This window comes from Henckelia pumila, chromosome 1, assembly GCF_033568475.1.
Source record: "Henckelia pumila isolate YLH828 chromosome 1, ASM3356847v2, whole genome shotgun sequence".
Classification (NCBI taxonomy): Eukaryota; Viridiplantae; Streptophyta; class Magnoliopsida; order Lamiales; family Gesneriaceae; genus Henckelia; species Henckelia pumila.
The window spans coordinates 124831334-124842721 of NC_133120.1; positions in this window are offsets into that span (position 1 = coordinate 124831334).

The following is an 11388-nucleotide window of genomic DNA, read 5'->3' on the forward strand; positions in this document are numbered from 1 at the left end:
GAAACTTCTATATCTGGGTCTGACCTTCTGGAGTACTAGTGTTTAGTCATCATTGAATATTGTTGTTGAATGGTTACTTCCACAACCCCTGAATGCCAAGAGTAGTTGTAACTTCAACAGTAAATCTCGGGCACTTAGTGACGCGCGAGAGTATGTATGAACCTACATGGGATGAAATTTCAATCATTGATCACCGATAAGCATAAATCCTACAGTATATTTAGAAATTTATTTTGTTGTATTCATGCTTATCTGGCGTTTTTATCTCAATTTTTGATTTTAAATAGTCGTATTTTTTTTATTTTTCGTAGGTTTGACTAAAATTTGGAAAAAGATTGAAAATGAAAGAAAAATTCAAAATTTACGGTGTCACATTGGAATTTGGCTGAAAAATAAGGGAGAATTATAAGAAATAAGATAAGAATTTTTGAAAATAAGTGTCCCAACCTAGTGCTCGGGTTTGTACGATGGTCCGTGCACCTTTGTAAATATGAACTCGAAAAATTTATAAAAAATTAATGCACGGATCCACACCCGGAACATGCACAGATATGACACAAAGTCCGTGCTTTTTTGAAGAAAATATCCTCCTTCATGCCCAGAATTTCGAAAAATTCGGAAAATTCCTATTTGGACTCAAATTAAAGGATTTTTGAAGGGTTTTGGGAGAAAGGATATAAAAGAAAACCACGGCGCAACTTAAAAGGACTTTTTGAAAATTTTTCAAGGGATTTTTTTCTATAAGATCATTTTGGTGACCGACGAAAGAGGAAGAACACATTCAATGCAATCGGGATTTCACTTTGAGATTTCTCGCACCTTTTGTTCTCTAATTATTCCTTTGATGTTAGAAACAATTTTAATGATTATGTTCATATTTATTGTTGGAATATCTAACTTTTGGCGTTAATTGAATCTGCGACAAAACTAACTATAAGACAAAATTGGAAAATATACGAGAAGTCAATAGTACTTAACCAAAACTGGATACACACGACTGGACTAGACGACTGAAATACACAATTGACCAAAATTGGATATGGCTGAGTATTTGATGACTGAAGTCTACGACTGAACATAGAACCTTGACCAAACGTAAACTGGAAGTTATTCTCGACTAGCCAAGGATGTTCAACTGGACCGCAACCGAAGTAAAGGGCGATCGACATATTTCAGAGATATTCAAGAATTTTAATTTAATTTTATAAACAGTCCCAACACAATCAGAAATACTTCAAATTTGAAATTTAGCTATTTTTGAATATAAACATCCGTACACTGTAGACGCCGCAACAGTAGCAGTGCGCAAGGAAACGGATAGTAAATACAAGGAATTTCGTATTAATTGGATAACTACACTTACGATTTATGATATCTTTTGATTTTTAATTTTTATCAGAAATTGTCTACAATAGCTACAGAGGTACGAATAATTTTGAACTCATCCATGATCGTTGCAATCGATGCCTATAAATAGGCTTGAAGATCATTTGAAGAAACTCTCTCACAATATCATAATTCTTTCAATATTTGAACACAAGCTTTCAGTCGCACTTTTAAAGTTCACAAGTTCTTACGACAATTGATACATTCAATAGCACATTTTCGAAGTTGTATATTTGATCAAGTGAGGATCAATTTGTGCTAAGTTTCCAAGTATAAAAAATCATTGTACTTTTCATTCAGTCGAGGACTTTTTTATTTGTTTCTAGTTGTGTGCTAGGAGTTTCAGTCCAGGCATTGTATAAGACTTGACTAAACTAGGGTCTTGAAATTTTTTTGTAATTATCAACTATTCTAGTGAATACCTTTTCAAAAGAAAGAAGGGATGCCATTGGAGTTGTTTAATCTTCGAACATATAGATACAATTCTTTGTGTTCTTCATATTTCAGTCAAGCCATATTTTAATGTTCTTATCTGTCAGTTAGCCTTTTCCGCACATACTTTGTTGGTTGATTGACATCGACAGTCAAGAAAGAACAAGTGGTTCAGTTGACAACCCAACTGAACTGATTATTTGAAGCAGAAAAATTTGAAGTGTGTATTCACCATCTCTCTACACATATTAACTGATCCAACATTTATGGATTTTAGATTTTTCTTTAACTAAGGCTGTGAGATTGGGCCGAGATTAATCTATGTTTGTTATGTGACTTTATGTTTAAAATATTTTTTTGTTCTTTATAATTAATTATTGAATATTTCTCTTATTCTTGTGAATGATTTGACCAATTATTTGCATGATTTGTTGATTGATTCTACATCAAAAGACTATGAATTGATTTTAGTCTCACTTCAACAATTAACACAATGTTAAATCTACTAAAAACAATATTCGGTTTCATTTTGCGGTTTTGGTTGAGAAACTGATTTTTCATAGTTATTTAATGCATTTAAGTTAATTAGAATTGATTAGAAAAAATTAATGATTCCAACTTGAATAGATTTAACAAGTCTAAAAATAAAGTGTTGAACAAAATACGAAAAAATCTCCGCGATAAGAACAAACACGCTTCTTAATTTGTGCCACGTCATATGTATATAAAATAGTTGACATCTTCATGTGTCTTGATCATTTTGTTTGAATTAAATTTCTCTTTGGAACCCTCGTTGCACAAAATTTTCTTGACTATTTATTCGTTTAAACTTTATTTTATGCAATGATTTAATCTCGTATAAATTCATCACATCCCCTTTAATTGTGTTGTCTAGATTAAGTATAATAATCGAAATCTTAGTAATCAACTATCGGTCTCTGTGGGACGACTCGGACTTAAAATCTGATTTATTACAACTTGACCTAGTATAACTCTCATAAGATAGTTGTCTCACATGTTAATTTTGTAAGATGAGTCCCCTATTCAACTCGACATGAAAATAATTTTTTTTTATTCTAAAAATATTACTTTTCATTATAGATGTGTTTTAAGTCAACACGTGTAACAGAATACCTACTGTTTGTTGATTGGTGTCATGCAAAATTTTATCAAAAGTTCCAAAATACCTAGGAAAAAACATATAATGTTTATGATAATTATATTATGAAATGTATCAATGTACTAATATATTTATTAGGTTCCGGATATCTTAATTGAGTGGATTTATGGTGTAATGTAATCTAAGTAGAATCCAGGTAATGAAGAGAACTTTGGCCCAATAATAAAGGTTAATATATGGTAAAATAAATTTATTTTGTGGTTATTTGATTTACTGGACTTGTAAAATTTATCGTATGCCGGATTTGGCATATATTATTGATCTTTAATTTGTTTAATTTAACACATATTTGATATTATTGTTGAATAGTTACTTTGATAGTTCTTTGATGATAAGAGTTGTAAGTTTAATTATAAATTCTCTGATGTGCAATGACGTAGAAGAGTATCGTATACATGAGGTAAAATTTCAACATCCGGATTTCAATATTAGGAGTGAGACTCCCATGATAATCATCAATTTAATGGTTTCAAGGCGATTTGGTGCAATTTTTAAAGAGTAGAAGATTTTGCCCTTGTGGGGTGTGATGTAGAAAATCTCTATCTCTTCTCTTCACAAGCTCGACGCAAACCTGAAAAGAAAATAAAAAGGAAAGATAAATCATAGAGCGATGATTTCTTAAATTTTTCCTAAAATAAGCATTATATGATCAAAATAGTTCAAATTGGAGTCCTAGGTATGCATTTCATTTTGGCAGGATTATTTTGTTGACCATAGAAACTCCTATGAGATGGTCTAACGAGTCAATTTTTTAAGATATGTCTTCTATTCGACAGATCTCGTAGATATAGATCCGTGAAACCATATCATAGGAGACATACTCCTTATTGATTGGAATCACTCAAAATTTTATTAGAAAGTTCAAGAATAATTAGAAAAATAACTCATATTATTGATGATAATTACACTCTGGAATGTATTAGTACATCGATTAGATTCTGGGTATCATAATTGAGTGGATTTAGGTGGAATCTAGTTGAATTTCGGCAATGGAAATAAGTTTGCCCAATGATAAGAGTGGAGATATCGAATAACTTTATTTTATATATGGTTTTTTTATTATTGGTCTATTAAAATGTGTTGAATTGTTGGATTTTGCATAGATGATGGAATGATCATTTGTCTAATTTAACATATATTTGATATTGTTATTACCTAGTTACTAACTAGTTACTTCGAGAGCCTTGGATGCGAAGAGTAATTGTAACTATAATTATACATAATCGGGTACGAAATGATATACGAGAGTATTGTATGAAGATTTCTCGTTCCTATATTCTCTTGAAAATTTTAATTGATCTGATCGAAATGATGATGTGATATTTATTATGTCTTGACTCTTGATAGTAGGGATGACAACGGGGCGAGTTCGGTCAAGCCCGAGACCCCCCGTCTCCATTTGGCCCCGTCCCGTGAATCCGACGGGTCCTATCCAAGTTAGACCTGTTGAACCTGCTAGAATTTATATAATTTAAATGTTATTAAATAAAAAAAAAGTTTAAAAAGTTTAAAAATTAACAAACATCATTAAATTTATTTTTCAAATTTATATTAATAATATTTAAGACAAAAAATATTCTCACAAGTCAAAATTTATCAAAATTTATTTAATTAATAATTAACAAAAAAAATTATATCAATATATTTTTTATATTAAACACATCATAATAAATTAAAAACATTTCAATCCAAAAATATTATAAACTAAAATTATGGATAAGGTATTCATTATTCAATATACAAAATATAATTATATATTATTAATTAATATATATATACATATATATTTTTATATTAATAATATATATCTTTTGGTAGGGCTGGTTTGGCCAAACCCAAGATTTGCCCCAGACCCACATGTGAACCCTCTTGGTTGGGTCTAGATCTGCCCCGTCGGATCGGGTTCAATACGAGACCGGGTTTAGACCCTACTCATTATCATCACTATTTGATAATTGCTATGCTGGTATGACATTTTTTTTAAAACAAAGAAACACCGAGCGATCAGGATATGGTGTAGAAAATCCTTCCACAATATAACACAAAACAAGGAGGGACATTGAAACAACTTCTCTTGAAAAATACAACTTGGTATTTTTACAGTGTAAGCAGGATACACCAGTATTATCTGGTTTTATACAATATAAAATGCGCTTAGAAATATTATGTATAATATTTAAATGAGCCTCACGAGCCAAATGATTTGCGACCTGATTTAATTTCCTTCCTTGTAGACGTGCATGATCGATGTAACATGGAATTTGATCCAGCAACACTTGAATATCAGTGACTACATGTTACTGTTAGGTGGATGGTGGCATTGAAGATGGTTGGATTGCAGATGGTGGGTGAAGGCGCGTGAATTAAATTCACGCGTACTGGGGAGCTCTATAAATAGAGCTCTATTTTCTTCAGTTTTATTCATCCCTTCAAGCTCTCCCTTCAAGAGCAATACAAAAAAAATATTGAGTGTTTTTTTGTGTGAGTTAGAGAATTATTTCTCGGTAATACTCGGAGTTTGGGTTGGTAAGAGAAAGTGTTTTGTATACACTTGTAATATTTCTCCCTGATATAAATATTTGCAGTAGCTCTGTGGACGTAGCCTATATTGGGTGAACCACGTAAATCTTTGGTGTTCTTTTTGACTATTTTATTTTGTATTTTATTATCGTCATGATCTCTTCGGTATAATCCATAACAACTTGTATCAGAGCTGTTACGGTGTCCGAGAGCCTTGGTGAAAAATTTCTTAAAATTATGAGTATGCTCTGTGGTTGCAGCTTTGACTAATCTTCCACATAAGAAAAGATTTTTTTGAAATTTTATTAAGGCATAAGAAGCGATGGCCGGAAAGGACGAATCGCGACCTTGAATCAATAAGTTCAATGGTACAAATTTCACGTTCTGGCGGTTACAAATTAAAGATTATTTGTATAGTAAGAAGCTGCATCAACCTTTATACGGAATGAAGCCAGAAAATATGGAGGCTGATGAGTGGGAGCTCCTTAACCGACAGGTGTTAGGTGTAATGCGATTGACCATAACAAAGAACGTGACACATAATGTGACGGAGGCAAAAACCACGGAGGAGATGATGTCCATTTTGTCGGACATGTACGAAAAGCCATCGGCAAATAATAAAGTGTATCTCATGAAAAATTTATTCAAATTGAAGATGGAGGAAGGTGCTTTGGTGGCAGCACACATCAATGAGTTCAACACGATTGTCTTCCAGCTAACATAAGTTGAAATCAAATTTGATGACGAAGTTTGTGCTCTTATTCTTTTGGCGTCTTTACCAAATATTTGGGAGCCGATGCGGGCAGCGGTTAGCAATTCTGCTCGCAAATGATGTCAAAGATCGAATATTTGGTGAAGAAGTTCGCAGGATGGATTCAGGAGAAGGAACATCATCGAGATCTACCCTAAATATTGAAAACAAAAGTAGGGGCAAAAGTGGTGAGAAGAATTCTAACCGATGGCGTGGCAGATCCAAATCAAGAATTGGAAAAGACAAAAATAATTTCGAAAAAAAATTGAAGTGCAGGAGCTGTGGTAAAACTGGTCACTTAAAAAAGAACTACAAATCACCCAAGAAAAATGCAAATATTTTTACTGAGGATGTGCACGATGCTTTGCTACTATCCTTGGAAAGCCCGACTGATTCTTGGGTTATGGATTCGGGAGCTTCGTTTCATATCACCGATGATCGTGAGGTGTTCAGTAATTACATTGCTGGCAATTACGGAAAAGTTTTCCTGGCAAACGGAAAACCTTTGGAAATAGCTGGTATGGGTGACGTTCATTTGAAAATTTCAAATGGATCTATCTGAAAAATAGACAAAGTATGTCATGTACCAAGATTGACCCGGAATCTGATCTCTGTGGGACAGCTCGATGACAAAGGCCATAAAGTAACTTTGGTGATGGCTCTTGGAAAGTAAGCAAATGAGCCATGATTACTGCGTGTGGAACGAAAACTGGAACCCTTTATATAACTTTCAGTTGCAGAGATATGCTAGCAGCTGTGGATGCTGGGGCAAATTCAAGTCTATGGAATTGTAAACTTGGGCATATGAGTGAGAAGGGAATGCAAATGATGATATCTTCTTAGAAAACAGAAAAAGGTGAGCTTTTCAAAAGGCGGTAGAGAACCAAAAGCAGCAAAGTTGGAGTTGGTTCATACTGATGCATGGGGACCATCTCCTGTGACATCCCTTGGAGGCTCAAGATACTACGTCACTTTTATTGACGACTCGAGCAGAAAAGTTTGAGTTTATTTTATGAAAAATAAATATGATGTTTATGAGACCTTCAAAAGGTGGAAAGCCATGGTTGAAAATGAGATCAACTTGAAAGTGAAGTGCTTACTGTCTGACAATGGTGGAGAATATGAAGATGTTGAGTTCAAGAGGTACTGTTTACAGAACAAGATCAAGATGGAGAAAATCATTCCTGGTACACCTCAACAGAATAGTGTGGCTGACAGAATGAACAAAACCCTAAATGAACGTGCCAGAAGCATGAGATTGCACGCTGGACTGTCGAAATCATTTTGGGCTGATGCAGTTAATATTGTAGCATATTTGATCAACAGAGGACCTTTGGTACCACTTGATTGCAGAATACCAGAGGAGGTCTGGAGCGGAAAAGGAGTAAACCTTTATTTTTTGAAAGTGTTTGGTTGTCTCTCATATGTTCATATTGATTCAGCTAGTAGAACAAAACTTGATCCAAAATCAAAGAAGTGTTTATTTATTGGTTATGGAGATAATGACTTTGGTTATCGGTTCTGGGATGACCAAAATCGAAAGACCATTCGGAGTAGAAATGTCATTTTCAATGAGCAAGTATTGTACAAGGACATGTCAGACAGTGCAGCTGGAGATAAATGTCTTGAAGTCAAGAAGACAAATGAAGTTCCATTGACAGATATTCCCATGAATGAGTCAGAGGATAGTAACCAAGAAGAAACCGCACAAGAAGTTGACCCACAAACTCCGATGATTGAACTCAAGAGATTTTCGAGAACAATAAAACCACTTGAGAGATACTCTTCTTTACTTCATTATATTTTGCTGAAAGATAAAGGTGAATCGGAGACCTTTGAAGAAGCAATGCCAAATGATGATTCAACCAAGTGGAAGTTAGCCATGGAAGATGAGATGGATTCACTGTCATCCAATCCGACGTGGGAGTTGACGAAACTTCCAAAAGGCCAAAAGACATTACACAACAATTGGGTGTATCGGTTAAAATAAGAACATGATGGTAGCAAGCAGTACAAGGCAAGACTTGTTGTAAAAGGTTTTCAACATCGGGAATGCGTTGATTATACCGAGATTTTCTCTCCAGTGGTGAGGTTAACCACTATCAGAACTGTACTTAGACTAGTGACAAAGGAAGACTTACATCTGGAGCAGTTAGATGTAAAGACAGCGTTTCTTCATGGTGACCTAGAAGAAAAAATTTAATTATACAACCACAGGGATTTGATCTACGAGAAAAAGAAAAAAATGGTATGTAAATTTCAGAAGAGCTTGTACGGTCTTAAACAAGCTCCAAGATAGTGGTACAAGAAGTTTGATGGATTCATGAGCAACAATGGTTTTTGAGGTGCCAAGCCGATCACTGCTGTTATGTAAAAAAGTTTGGCGGTTCTTATATCATACTATTGTTATATGTAGATGATATGTTGATAGCAGGATCTTGTATGGAGGATCTTGGTAAGCTCAAGAGAGAGTATCAAAAGAATTTGCTATGATGTATTTGGGTGCTGCAAAACAAATCCTTGGAATGAGGATCTTAAGAGATCGGGTTAATGAAATCTTGAAGTTATCTCAATAAGAGTACGCGAAAAATGTTGTTAGAAGATTTAATATGGATGAAGCTAAAGCTGTGAGTACTCCTTTTGCTAGTCATTTCAAACTAACCAAAGCACAATCACTATCAATAGAGCAGGAGCAGGTTTACATGAACAAGGTTCCTTATGCTTCTGTTGTCGGAAGCCTCATGTATGCAATGGTGTGCACAAGACCGGATATAGCACATGCATTGGGAGTTCAGAGTTGTGAGCAAGTTTATGAGAAATCCAAGAAAGCAACACTGGGAAGCAGTGAAATGGATTCTCAGGTATTTGAAAGGTACTGCTGGTTTATCTTTATGCTTCAGGAGGACTAATCAGGAGTTACAAGGATATGTCGATGCCGATATGGGTGGTGACCTAGATGGCAAGAAAAGTAATATCGGGTATGTGCTCACATTAGGTGGTACGATAGTAAGCTGGGTGTCTAAACTGCAAAAGATAGTTGCACTTTTGACTACTGAAGCTGAGTACGTTGCAATGACAGAAGCAAGCAAAGAGATGATTTGGTTGCGATCATTTCTTGAGGAATTAGGCCAGAAGCTTGAGGATAGCACGTTACACTGTGACAGTCAGAGTGTTATTCATTTTGCAAAGAATCATGTTTATCATGCTAGGACAAAGCATATACAGGTTCAATATCATTTCATCAGATCAGTTTTGGAAGATGGAATATTGTTTCTTGAGAAGATTTTTGGAAGTAAAAATCCAGCTGATATGCTCACAAAGACAGTAACCATTGACAAACTAAAGTTGTGTTCAACTTCAGTCAGACTGCAAGTATAAGAGAGGAGACATGAGCTGCTGCATTGACTCTATGAAGCCATTATTGAAATCAAGTTTTCAAGTGGGAGAAATGTTAGATGAATATTAAATGTTAGGTGAATGGTGGCATTGAAGATGGTTGGATTGTAGATAGCGAGTGAAGATGCATGAATTAAATTCACGCATACCGAAGAGCTCTATAAATATAGCTCCATTTCTTCAGTTTTATTCATCCTTTCAAGCTCTCCCTTCAAGAGCAATACAAAGAAAATATTGAGTGTTTTCTTGTGTGAGTTAGAGAATTATTTCTCGGTAATACTCGGGGTTTGGGTTGGTGAGAGAGTGTTTTGTATACACTTGTAATATTTTTTCCTAAAATAAATATTTGCAGTAGCTCCGTGGGCATAGCCTATATTGGGTGAACCATGTAAATCTTTGGTGTTCTTGTTGATTATTTTATTTCGCATTTTATTATCGTCATGATCGCTTCGATATAATCCATAACAGTTACAACCCCCAATATATTCTCATAGAGTGAATGACATTAATGACCACTTGTGAAGTTGTCACAAGTCCAAAGTATCATAAAGTTAAAATAAAATTTTGTGTTGGGGGTTGAGCTAAATATAAACCATCATTCTTTTATATGAAAATAAATATTTGTTCATAAAAAAATTAATGTATCAATTTATATGATAAGTCTTATAATAATAATAATAATATATCAACTAAATACAAAAACAAGGCAATCTTAAAAGAAAAAAGCACATAAAAAGAGTTAAAAGATAAGAACCATGCTCTTATACAATCAATCAAATTCATCGATATTATGTTTTAGTATGCGAGACTTCTTGTCATACTCCTATTATGGATTCGACACCTATTGATGTAGTTTTTGGGAAAACTTATAGAAAGTACTTCTCAGTTTTTTATCAACAAAATTTCAAATTTTTGTTAAAGAAAAGCTAAAAAGTACTTCTAAAAGCTCTCTCAAAAACTACCTGAATCAACAAACTTTTTCCAATGTAGATAACCAAATAATCTGTAAGAAAATCATTGTCCAATTATCAAAAATTGTTGTCTTCATAATTTATTGCTGAAAATGCTCTCTCTCTATAGTCATCGTCGAAGCTGAAAAATTCAACAATAAGAGAATCGATCTATAAACTGAAAAAAGAATGATATGAATTTCTTTGTTTCAACTCATACTTGACATAGCCTAGAAAAACAAGTAGGGGTGTGCAGTCAGTTAAAACCGAATCGACCGAACCGAACTTATGAAAACCGAACCGATCGATCAAGTTTTTTAGCAAACCGAACCGACCGAATTTTTATTGCTAAACCGACTAAACCGAACCGAATTTTTATGAAAACCAAAATAAGTGATTTTTTATTTTTTTAAAAAAAACCTTTTAAAATGCATTTTTACAAAAACAAAACTTAATTAAAATAGTCATTAATGTCTTCGATAGAAGGATCGAAGACTGTCTACCAAAATACAACACCACAATATTCAAATAACAATGTGTAAAAGAGGGTGATTGAACTGAATCTGACAAACATTTGAAAATAATTAAGCTTACCATTAGACTAATTATGTCAATGTATGAAATCGAAGAGAAATAGAGAACGGAAAAGAAGTTTTGATTTATGAAATCAAATTGACCACTCTCCTTCAATTGCATCTTTTCAAGAAATCAATAACTGGTATAGAGTTTCGTAGGAAAGAAATTCAAGGGTTTAAACCTACGAATTGCCTTTC